Raw genomic sequence first — 13,595 nt, 5'->3', positions numbered from 1 at the left:
TATATATAGTTCCACTGCCTGCCTTGCAAGCGCAAAGACCCAAGTTTGATCCCCAGTACCAAAAAAAAAAACAAACAAAAGAAAAAAAAAAGAAACATTGAAATGGTAGAACTCAATCAAACTCTTGAAAAAATGAATTTAACAAGTGTTTACAGAGTGTTCCACCCCACAAATTCAGAATACACATTCTTTTCAGCTGCACATGGATCATTTTCCAAAAAGGAAGACATACACACATATAGAACATGTCTAAGTAAGTGCAAGGGAGTTGAAGTTATCCCCCATATGTTATCAGACCACAATGCAATAAAATTGGAGATTAACAGTCCATTTGACCCAGCCATCCCTCTGCTGGGTATCTTTTCAAAAGAATTAAAAGAATCATACCATAGTGATATATGCGCACCCATGTTTATAGTGGTACAGTTTGTAATAGCTAAAACTTGGAAACAGCCCATTTGTCCATCAACTTGAAAGTGGATAAAGAAGATATGGTTTTTCTTTAAAATGGAAAACTACTCAGCCATAAAGAATGAGAAAGTAGATTCATTCATAGTTAAATGGGTACATTTTGAGGATATACTTCTAAGTGAAATAAATAAGTCACACATATGCAAATACCGAACAGTTTCTCTAGTGTGAAAAACTAAAATAGTACTCAAGATCCTAATGGGACAATTAGCAAATAGGAAGAAAAGGACCAAAGGTGTAGGGACAGTGAGAAAGATAGGGAAAGGGGAATAAGGGAAAAAGGAAAAAATATGAGAAAAAGTAAAAATAGAATTAAAGCATTTGAAGGGGGGCAGGGGAAGAGGGGGTGGAGGGAGGGTGGGGACAAGGGGAAAAAATGAGAACCAAGACCTGGCATATAAAGGTACAAGATCCCAGTAATGAATGTAACTGTACTGTATACCTAGAATGTACCAATAAATTAAATAAAAAAAGCAGAAGAATTTCATAAACACATAGAAATTGAACAACACACTTCTAAAAACCAAGGGGTCACAGAGGAATTTAAAGAATAAATCAGACAGTTCCAACAATTAAATGACAATGACGATACAACATATCAGACTCTATGGGACATAAAGAAAGCAGTTTTATGAGGGAAATTCATAGGAGTGAATAGTCATATTGGGAAAAAAGAATGAGTTCAATTACACAACCTGATGCTCAACCTCAAACTTCTAGAAAAAATGCAGAACAAACCAAAAGCTCATGCAAAGGAGGAAATTATAAAGATCACAGCAGAAATCAATGCAGTGGAGACTAAGAGAACAATACAAAAAAAAATCAATGAAGTAAACTTGGTTCTTCAAAAGGATTTAAAAAAAAATAACAAACCCTTAGCCAATCTTATCAAATAAGGAAAGAAAAGGCCCAAATCTATGCAATTAGGATTGCAAATGCTGAAATTACAAAGGACCCAGAAGAAATCCAGAGAATAATCAATACCTACTTCAAGAACCTATATGCAATAAGGTGGAACCTATATGCCATAAGGTGGAAGATAGAAAAGCAATGGAGAGATTCCTAGATGTGTATGAATTGCCAAATTTGAACGAAGATGACCTAAAAATTCTAAGCAACCCAATATCAATGAAACTGAAAACATAATAAAAAACTTACCAAGAAAATGTCCTGGTCCTGATAGCTTCACTGCTAAATTCTATAAGACATTTAGAGGGGAACTACTGCCACTCCTGTTTAAACTCTTCAATTAAATTGAAAGGAAGCAATACCTCCAAATTCATTTATGGAAGCAAGCATCACTTTGATCCCCAAAGTACAGAAAGACCCAACTGAAAAAGAGAACGATAGGCCAATCTCATTAATGAACAAAGATGCAAAAATCTTTAATAAAATACTCACGAATAGAATGCAGGAGACCATTACAAAGAACATACATCATGACCAAGTGGGATTCATCCCAGGGATGCAGGGATGGTTCAACATAGGCAAATCAACAAATGTAATACACTATATTAATAGAGCCAAAGTTAAAAACCATAGCATCATCTCAATAGATGCTGATATAGAATTCCATAAAATCCAACACACATTTATGATAAAAAAAAGGTCATGTCTACCTCAATCTGATAAAAGCCATCTATGAAAAATCAACAGGCAATATCATACCAAATGGTCAAAAACTTAAATCCTTCTCACTAAAATCAGGAACAAGGAAAGGACCTCTACTATCACCACTCCTGCTCAATATAGTTCTGGAAACATTTGCCACAGCAATTAGACAAGAGAAAGAAATAAAAAGAATAAAGATAGGAAATGAATAAGTCAAATTGTCATTGTTTACAAATGACATGATTCTCTATTTAGAAGACCCCAAGAACTCTGCCAAAAGTCTTCAAGACCTAATAATGAAATTCAGCAAAGTAGGTGGAACACACAAAAATCACTAGCTTCCCATACATGAAAAACAGGCTCACTGACAGAGAAGTGGGACAAACTTTCACAATAGCATCCAAAAAATTAAAATACCTAAGAATCCACTTAATGAAAGAAATCAAAGATCTCTACTCTGTAAACTACAACACTTTGAAAAAAAATAGATTAAAGAAGATATCAGAAAATGAAAAGACATCTCTTGCTCCAGGGTAGGAAGAATCAACATAGTGAAAATGACCATTCTTCCAAAATTGCTATATACATTTAAAGCAATCCCAACTGAAATCCCAGTAGTATACTTCACAGACCTTGAGAAAAAAATCCAAATATGTATTTGGAACAAGAAGAGACCTGGAACAGCAAAAGCAATTCCAGGCAATAAAGACAAGATAGGGGGTATCACAACCCATGACGTAAACAAAACTACAAAGCTACTGTGATTAAAAAGAACATGGTACTGGCAAAAAAACAGACCCAAGCACCAGTGAAACATATTAGAAGATGCAGAAACAAGTCCAGATACACTCAGCCACCTCATCTTTGACAAAAGAGGCAAAGACCCTCAGTGGAGGTGATAGCCTCTTTAATAAATGCTGCTGGAAAAACTGGGTTTCAACTTACCAAAGATTAGAACTAGACCTGTATCTCTCACCATGCACTAAACTAAAATCAAAATGGATTAAAGTTCTAAATATTAAAACAGAAACACTAAACTGGCTGCAAGAGAGGTTAGCTAAAACTCTTGAAGACATTGGTATAATAAAAGGTTTTATGAACAAAACCTCAGTTGCCCATGAACTAGAACAAAGAATCAACAAGTGGGATCACTTCTTATTAAAAATCTTCTGCACAGCAAAAGAAACAGCCCATAGTGTGAATAGACAACCCACAATATGGGAAAAACATTTCACCAGCTCTTCCTCAGACAAATATCTACTGTCTGGAATATACAAAGAACTTTAAAAAAATCAGACCTCCCAAATTTAAAGACCCAATCCAAAAGTGGGCATCTGAAATGAGTGGACATTTCTCAGACAAAGAAGTAGAAATAGCAAATAAACACATGAACAAATGATCAGCATCACTGGTCATTTCAGAGATACAAATGAACACAGCACCTCATCCCAGAAAGAATGGCTGGTATCATGAAATGAACCAATGACAAATGCTGGTGGGGCTGTGGGGAAAGAGGAACCCTGCTTCACTGCTGGAAGGAATGTAGACTGGTACAACCACTGTGGAAATCACTATGGAGATACCTCAAAGAATGAGAAGCTAGGGACAGTTATAGCTAAATGGATGCACATTGAGGTGATAGTCTTAAGTGAAATAAATAGGACACATATGTGTAATACCAAATAGTTTTTCTAATGTGAGAAACTGAAAGTGTAAATTAGAACTCAAAGTTATAATAGATAATTTGAAATAGGAAGAAAAGGTACAAAGCAGAAGGGGAAATGGGAGGGGTAGGGGAAAGGAAAGATGGGAATAGAATTAACATGGAAAAGAATAGAAAAAGTCTTTGTACATAGGGCGGGTTGGAGGAGTTGAAGGGAGGACATGGGAATGGAGAAAAATTAAGAACCAAGATGGATTATGTAAAGGTTCAAATTTTCAATGATAAATGTCACTACATTGTATACTTTAAATGTACCAACAAAATTAATTAATTAAAAGAAAGAAAGAAAAATGCAGAAATAAAGTAATAATTGGTAACAGATATTGATTTTTGGAAAATAGAAAAGAAACATAAAACATTGAAGATTTCCAGAAGTATAAACAGATGTGATAAAAATGGCAGACATGGAAACATTGAGATTCACAGTATTTGTATCTATCTTATTCTTCTTGCTCTTTTGTGGTTATCTAAAGAATGGACACACTGCCCTAAAAAATATTTTGTTGTACTGATTTGTAAGTAGGGCAGAGAAGTCTTTCTTGGCTACCTATGTTTAAGTGTTTAACAAAAAATAAAATTAAAAATAAAGGGTTTTTCAGGAAACTCTAAAGTGGTATATTCCAATACAGAGAGTTGGATAGTCTCATTACTTTTTAGATATATGTGTGAAGTTAAATATTACCTTTTATCTTGTTTTGATAACATTAAGATTTATCATATGGGCCTGGTAATTATTTCACTTCAAAAAAAAACAAATACGTATATTTTCCATAGTTTCTCCTAGCTTTATGTGCATATCTGAGTTTGCACTGTCCTTTGAAGTCACAGTGGACTAGGCAATACTCTGTGTTCACTGATATCATTTTGAAGCTGTCTGACTCATTATTACATAAAGATGAGCGTTTCACTTAATAAAGCCTTAGAGTAACACAATTTGTTACACCATAATTAAAAATGGACACATCTGTTCCATTTTAATTCAACTCCTTTGAACATAATTACATAAAGCTGCAAGAACAGAAATTTGCAATCTTAGAAATGTACTATCAAAAAACTCATTTTGTCCACAGAAACTACATGGTCAAAGGACAATTTGTAAAATGAAGTCAAATAGATGTCTCTCACTCTGTATCAAAGCATGAAATAAACCTTAGGTCCCAGATTAAAGTACTACCCTTCTAGGAAGCTGTAATTAGTTAAGGAAACCCAGGTGAAGGAAAATCTTTAGATAAAGTATTAGCATTCTATCCCTGTGGAGAGGCTCTTCTTTATATATTGTTTTAGCCCACATATACCTGTTTAAAAGGGAAAAAAAATACTAGGATAAAGGAAAAACAAGAAATACTCAACATCTATGTTACCTTTAAACTGCCATATAAATTCTAAATTTCCATTTTAATTTTATCTGCTTGATAAGGATCTAGTCATTTTATCCAAAATAGTTTCTAGGTTAATAATAATTAAATGTATAATTAACACAAAAATTAAAAGAAACCTATGTTTTCAGAATGAATTCTGAGAATTTAATAGCATGAGTTAAATGGCAAGCCATACACACAAATATTTCTGAAATGTAGACTGTTCATCTATTTTATTTATGTCTCCATATCCTGAAGATGGCTTAATGAGGAGATGAAATCAGTGTTAGCCAAGCAGTGAGAACTTGGACAGCACAGGGTGGCAGTTAGATTTATATAAATATTTGCAGAGACTGGCAGAGCAGATGCTCCAATAATCCAGACAATGTGTGTGTGCTTGATTTTAAAATAAAATACAACAGTTGAAAGCCAAAATATAATTAATCAGAGGAAATCCTTTAATCAACATCTTCCAAATCTTCAGCGCTGCTGAAAAGATTAAAGAAAAATAAAGGAAATTAAAATATGATATTCAAAAGGAAACCAGAATTAGTCTACTCCTTTTATTTCAGACATGGAATGGAGCACAAAGTTAATAACCACTACCAATTGCTACCAACTAGTAAATTTCCTTCATATTTAAGGTACTAAAAAAATCACCTAAGACTTACTGGATAATTTTAAATGTGGTAATGATATCTCTCCCTTTACTATTAATTTAGTATGAGAAATTTTGTGCTTGTTCTTGTTTCCTATATGTCTAAATATATTTTCCCAACAAAATAGGAAATGCAAAGATTCAGTGAGTGTCAGTTTTCATATTCACAGTTTGTCTACAAAATTTTTAAAGTTGTATGAAAGAAATTACTTAGTATAATGAATCCAAGTATGCATCCAGCTTGTATCATACACATCCAAAATAATGATTGGCTGTGAATTCAGTAATGGCCTCATTTCTAAACTCAGAAACTCTCTTGCTGTAATTTCTATTGTATTCTGCCCAATATTTGATGATTTGCTCAATATGAACCTGTAATTATTTCTAAAGCTCAGAGAATAATTTAAACATGATTTTAAAACATTGTCTAATGAAATAAAAAAACATATGCCTTCATTGAAAGTTCAAAATATATAAACATTTAAAACTCAAAGCATTTACCCTTTCCACGAAGAAATTCTTGTTGGTGATGAAAGTTATTTATTATGTCCCACCAAATTAGTATAAAATGTTTTTTAAAGTAAAGTAAGCACCTATGGATAGTCAGTAGCTTGGTATTCTACTCATTTGAAGAATACTCTTAGGTAGAACATGAGCCTTGCTACTTTTTTTTGAAGGGGTGGTACTGAGAGTCAAACCCAGGGCCCACACCTGAACCACATTATAGCCCTCACTGTTTGTTTTTCTTTATTAATTCTTTTTTTTAAATTTTGACATGGTTTAATTAAGTCTCTTAGTTGCACAGGTGGACTCAAATTTGAGATACTCCTGATTCAGCCTCCATGACTATGTTTTTAACAGAAGTATTATCAGCATATACTAAATATTTACCAAAAAAATTTTAGTACTTTGGAATTGACTGAAAGAAATGAAATCATGAATGTTTATTTCTACAAAAACATTGCAGAAATTGTTATTGAAATGACAGAGATCTCACATATTTATTATATGCCAACCTATAAATAAATCTTGATATGAAACACTGATCCAAAAAATCTATTTTAAAATCTAAATTTAGAAAATGAAAGCAACTATATAGTAATTTATTTGTGATCAACCATGTGGTACTATGGTATATCAATTGCTAACACTAAAAGAAAAAACACATATATGCACAAAATTCTTTTTAAATGAAAACTGTCAAACAAACAATACATAATGTTGTATAGGTCAGTAATCTGAGAATACATTTAATGATTTATATTTAATAATACCTAATGACATATGATTTTGTATAAACTTCTGCTTACCAAGAAAATACAACAAATAAACATGTATCAATAGATGAGTAATGAAAGATCACCATCATTTCCAAACATGCAAGCTTCAGATAGTCAAATAAATGATGACCTTCTTAAGTAGCTACTTTTCAGGAAAAAAAAAACTTCATACTTTCTAACATTTTTGTGAATAGAATTAATGATATCAGGATTCAGTATTTTCAAGGCATAGTTTTAAGATTGAAAATAGTTCAAGATCATCTAACTCTAACTTTAGGTTACAGTTCTGGGTTATAATCAGAGGAAAACTAAAAATAATGAAACATTTCTTCTGTAGAAATAAAAATGAGGCTGTGTTTTAGAAGGGTAAATGATATATTAAGAAATGTTAAATATTTGCCATAATGATTCATAGTGATTCTGTTTATAGATAAGAAAACAGCTACTCACAGAACTTTTATAAAGTGCCTAATTTTACATTGAAAACAAAATTTCCGACTTACTAATATGTAGCTAAGATTCTCAATGAAAAAAATCCAAAAATTATTTTCTTGATTAAAATTCTTTTTAATTCCACAGTTTATGTTATACATATTTTGATGTTATTAGTCATGATTCAAGTCAGTATTTAATGGACCCTGCATAGCTTATTTTTATAAAAATTAATCTATGAACCCAACTATTTCTCCAGATATATTTTAATTATTTTAATGTAGAAAATCAATAAAATCTACAATGAAATAGTCATCACACAATTGCTTATTACAATTAAATACTACATCACTTGATAGAGTTTTCATAAATTCCACATGGACACTCTAATGTTAATTGAAAAAATAAACATGCATCCACATAAATTTTAATGTGAAAAATAGGAAAACATTTGAATGCCTATGTTTTAGTATGCTTACAAAAGACTGATAAAATCTGATATAAGCTAGTAAATTTGTTGATCTGGCATAAAAACATTTATCCCAATGTTTTCATTTATGAAGGTGATATATAACTTTAAAATAGGACTTGTAGGGCCAGAGATCTAGCTCAGCGGTTTGGTGGCCTGCCTTGCAAGAGCAAGGACCCGAGTTCAATGCCCAGTACCAAAAGAAAAATAAATAAATAAAATAGGACTTGTAATGGTTACCTCATATGCAGTTCAGTAAGACAAAGACTCACATGAATATCATGTACCACTGAACACTATCCATTAAGTATATAAATCTAAGATAAAGCTATTCAGGTGGTTTAGTAGACAAAGTGAAATCATACAGACAGTTTGTATCGATTATAAAGTTCAAGTAGTTATTTAAACACTTGAGGCTATCTATTAGCCCCTAAAGCTCAAAGAAATTACCAAAGCATAGTTATATCCAGTCTGGTGATTAGCACTTGAGTTTATAAGAGGTTAAGAAAGCCCCACAGGTCTCAGTTGAGCAAATAGCTCCTTACCACATCACCAGCAATAGCTTAAAGAACACAATCTAGGGAAGAAGTACTTGGTACTTAAGAGTATAGCTTTTAAAACTTAAGATTTAAAATAGTAACTATTATTTGAGAAATAATGCCAATGAATCAGCATAAATATTACATTTGTGAACAATTTCATCTCTAACACATGTACATCAACGTTATGCAATTTTTAAACAAAATTAGAGAAAGTTCTAAATCTTAATTCAATCTCAGAAATAATGTTAACAAATGCATTCTTAGCAATTTATTTTCTCTACAATTGTTTTAATCCATGTAATCGTGCTCCTAAATATTACCTTACAGTAGGCAACTAAGGCTCTAAGTATTCAGAATATACATCTGTGTACCCATTTCTTTTGAAACAAGAAAAAAAAATTACTTAGCTGTAATTCATACTATCAAGAAGTTGTAATTATAATGACTTTAAACCTTTTGAACCCAAGTGTTTTTCTATTGTTTCTGAGATTTAAAAAAAAAAACCCTCTAGGAAGTTTGAAGTCATTTCATGTTCTTACAAATAGGTGAGTGTATCTCCAATTTTTAATATCCAATGTGTATCTAAAAATATTCACTTTAAATTTCAAGACAGGCAGAAAATGATAAATGGAGATAGCCATAGAAGATCAAGAAGAAAGAACAAGCCAAATGTGGTAGTACACATCTGTACTCCCAGCTACCCATGAGACTGAGGCAGGAGGATTGAAATATTTCAAATAAAAACAACAACAATAATAATAATGATGATGATAATGGCTGTGGATATAGCTCAGTGGTTGAGAGCTTGCCTAGAATGTGAGAGCACTTGGGTTTAATCCCCAGTGCTAAAAAACAAAATGACTTCAATATAGCTAAATAAAGTATATGTCTACCTAAGTAAATAACCATAGGTTATCATACCATAATTGGGAGATGCTCTGGTTGACACTCCTTTAGTCCGAGAATTAAATGGTTTGTTAATGAACAAAGGTTTACAGGGAGTACTAAATCTATGCTGAAAACAACTGAATTATGGGTGATTCAGAATTTCCTTCAGGATTTCTTCTCTGACATAGTATTGTCATTACATACATATGTCATTTCTCATTGCACAATTTTACAGAATGCATAAGAATCCAACTTTTCTTGTACATGCTTTACAAAAAAAGTCTTCCATTGGTATCTATATGAGATTTTTTGAGGACCCAAAATCACAAATGCTCAAGATCCTTATATAAAATGTTATGATATTTGTGTATGACCTCTACTTTAAGTCATCTGTATATTGTTCAAAATACCTAATAAAATGTACATTTTCTCTAAATACTTATTTTACTATATTGTTTAGGGAAACAATAAAAATAGTTTTTCACATACTTCCGCTAAAGTAATTTTTAAAAAATAATTGAAACAAAGTCTGTAAATAAGGAAGGATGAAGGGAGTGAAGGGAGGGCAGGGGAATGGGGAAAAACTAAGAAGCAAGATACATCATGTAAAGGTCCAAGATCCCACTGATGAATGTAATTGTATTGTTTACCTTAAATGTACCAATAAACTTAATGGAAAAAATACAAAATAAAAAATGTTTTCTATTTATCTTTGGTTGAGTGCTTATACAGAATATGTACATGTGGGGGACTGATTATATAGGTGAGAATAATCTACTTTTAGTTTAATGGTTACTTATGTCTTAATTATAAGAGATATGACTAAAAGATTATTCACTGATATTTTTAGATATTAGATTTTTAGTCCAACACAATTTCAGTATACAGTATTCAGAAAAAATGTTCACATGGGTGCACACACAAACATGTGTGATACAGATTTTTAAACAATCACATATAAAAGCAGACATGTTCTCAGGAACTCACCATCATGCATGAGCTGCTGAAATTTCCTTTTCATCCCTACAGCTGTGGTGACTCCTGGATTGTTACTTAATATTCACTATCAGGAAGCAAGTGTCCAGGATCTCCATAACCCTATTGTATGGATCCTTAATGGAAGAAAGCCTTAATATCCTACCCTCACTGCTGGAATTGAAAGGCATGGAGTATGAATAAAAGGTCTTTCCAATCCGGCTTTTGGGCCTACTTCATAATACAGATGTGTTCCAGAATTTTGGGTTAGAATCAGAATAAGTTCTCTCTCAAAAATAAAAGTTTAAATAGCTAAAACTTTACAGATAATTAGTAATACAATTCAGGTACTTTAAAAGGATTTTATGGAATGGCCAGGGTAAACTGCCTTATATGCCATCAATATTATTATAATAATGCATCATGAGTTTGAAATGACTGAGAAAAATTTTTAAATATGTTCTATTCATTATTTGAGGAATGTACAAAAAATACAAAAGGAAAAGTTAAAGTTACTGCTGTGGCAAAGTAGAAGCACACAGTGCTATAGTCAAGTGTTACAGCTCAGTGTCATAGATGAGTGCCACAGCTCTGAGGCATAGCTGAGTGCTACAGCTCAGAGTTGAAGCTCTGGGTCTCAGCTATCACAGTTTGAAGACAAGAACTCATGGTCACAAGAAGGGGTGGAGAAAAGCCTTTGATTAGGAGTTCATGCCCTGAGGTCTGGGAGCTTTACTAAAAACGGGAGCTTCCTTATATAGGGATTAACTAGGTGAGCATGCTTATTGAGGTGGGGCTGGGGGGGTGTTGCAGAACATTCCTGAAAGACATATAAGCTGAGCATGTTCACAGATGCACAGGGGGAGAAGTTATAGAACATTCTGGAAAAGAGCGAAGCTAACAGAACATTCCTGAAAGGTGCTGAAGTTCAATTACAAAAAAATTTTGATACACTGTCCAGGAGCACTTCCCAGCAGCCCAAACTTACATTTCTGGAACAAAATATTCTATGGGAAAATAAATACGGAGTCAAGGCAAGAGCTTGTCTTCTTGTATAGACTTGCTCTATCTTTACTACTTTATCAAATATGGCCACTATACTCTCTTTATTTTTCTTTATTAAATTTATTGGTATATTTCAGATATACAATACAGGTACATTCATCATTGGGATCTTTTACCTTTACATGATTTATCTTGGTTCTTATTTTTCCCCATTCCCTTCACCAGCCCTCCCTTCACCCGCTCCACCTTTCTCTGTTTACAAAGAATTTGTTTCCATGTTGTTCCTTTTCTCTTTTTACTTTTCCCCTCACCAAACTTCCTCTACTCTTTAGATCTTTTCTTCCTATTACACGATATCAATTATACACTTTGATCCTTATTTACACATGTAGTTTTTCACACCAAAGAAACTATTCAGTATTTATACACGAGTGTCTTATTAATTTTACTTGAGTATGGCCTCAATGTGTATCCATTTAGCTATAAATATCTCTAGTTTCTCATTCTTTATGGCTGAGTAGCACTCCATTTTATATTAAAAAAACAAAAAAATCTTTATCTAGTCTCCAGTTAATGGACAATTGGCCTGTTTCCAAAATATAGCTCTTACAAACTGCCGCTATAAACATGGGTGAGCATATATAGCTGTGGCATGATTCTTTGAATTCTTTTGGGAAGATAACCAGCAGAGGAATAGCTGGATCAAACGGGACTTCTAATCCTAGTTGTTCAAGGTATCTCCATATTGATTTCCTCTGTGTTTGCATCAGTCTGCACTTCCACCAACAATGATCTTATCATCTCTTCTAAGGATCTGCTAAGTCCTCTTATTATAACTCACCTCATACCCATAGTCTAAACCCGTCACAGCAAGCAGAATGATCCTTTAAAAACACAGATCAGATTCCATCTTTTCTCAGCCTTCTACTAGAGTTCTATTTCACTCAAAGCAAAAGCTAAACTCTGTAAAGTGAGTTATAAGCCCCAATGATCCTCTCATTGCCTATCTGACCACATTAATCCCCTACTCTTTGCTTTTACTTAAATTTGCCTGATGTGCTTCTACCTGTTATGGTTTGGACTTTGAATTCCCCCTATGTTCCTGAGGCTGGTGTGTTAAAGGCTTGGTTCCTGGCTGGTGCTATTGGGACATAGTCAAGCTTCTAGAAGGCAATACCTAAGTTAGGTCACTTAGGGCATGCTCTTGAATGGCATATTAGTGTCTTTCCCCCTTCCTCCCTTCCTCTTTCCCTCCCTTCCTCCACCCTTTATTCCCCCCCTTCCTTCCTTCCTGTCCCTGGTCCCTGTTCCTCACCCACTTCCTCTAATCTCCTCTCCCTCTCCCCTTTCCCTCTCCTCTCTCCCCCCCCTCTCTCTCTCTCTCTCTCTCTCTCTCTCTCTCTCTCTCTCTCTCTCTCTCTCTCTCTCTCTCTCTCTCCCTCTTCTCTCTCCTCCTCTTTCCAGGAGGAGAGCAGTTTGCTCCTTGCCTTGCTGTCCTACATTGTTTCAGGCTCAAAGCAACAGAATCAAGAAGCTGTAAATGAAATTTTGAAACCACTACTTTTACTTTCCCTGTTCCCTCCTTCCGAGCCAGTTTTCCACTGAAACTCACGTTACTGCCTTACCTTCAATGAACAATGTATTTAATACTGTACTAACTTCAAAATGAAGCCTGTATTGACCATTCCTACACCGCAACTTTGCTAGCCCCCTTTTTAATGCAGCATTCTGCTAGGTTACAAGCCCTGTGAGGTCATAGACTTCTGTTCCCACTGTATATCAACCACCTAGGACAGTGGATAACCCATAGCAGTTGCCATTGAAAGGTATGCTGGATAAAGTGATGGTAAGCCTCATCACTCCCAATGGCACAAAGTGGAATCTTAAACAATTCCTAGTAGTATTGATCATATCAAATTCCTTTTTGGCTCATTCAGAACTTCCCTTCCGGGTCTCTTTCTCAAGCTGACACTAATTTTGGTGTTTCATATGAACACCCCAGGAGGTGTACCCTGGCCTGTACCGCCCTCTGTCATACACTGTGATCTGTGGCTTCTATCTCCCCTGGCCTCTATGCATCTCTTCCTGCCGCCAGGCTCTGGCATGTCTATCATCACTCTATGATCTGTAATAAAATAAAAACAGAGAAATCAATTTAGTGTACGAGTTCTTTATTTAAACCA

Source organism: Fukomys damarensis, unplaced genomic scaffold, assembly GCF_012274545.1.
Source record: "Fukomys damarensis isolate Sample0158 unplaced genomic scaffold, DMR_v1.0_HiC HiC_scaffold_24, whole genome shotgun sequence".
NCBI lineage: Eukaryota > Metazoa > Chordata > Mammalia > Rodentia > Bathyergidae > Fukomys > Fukomys damarensis.
Note: the sequence above shows the minus strand (reverse complement) of the source record.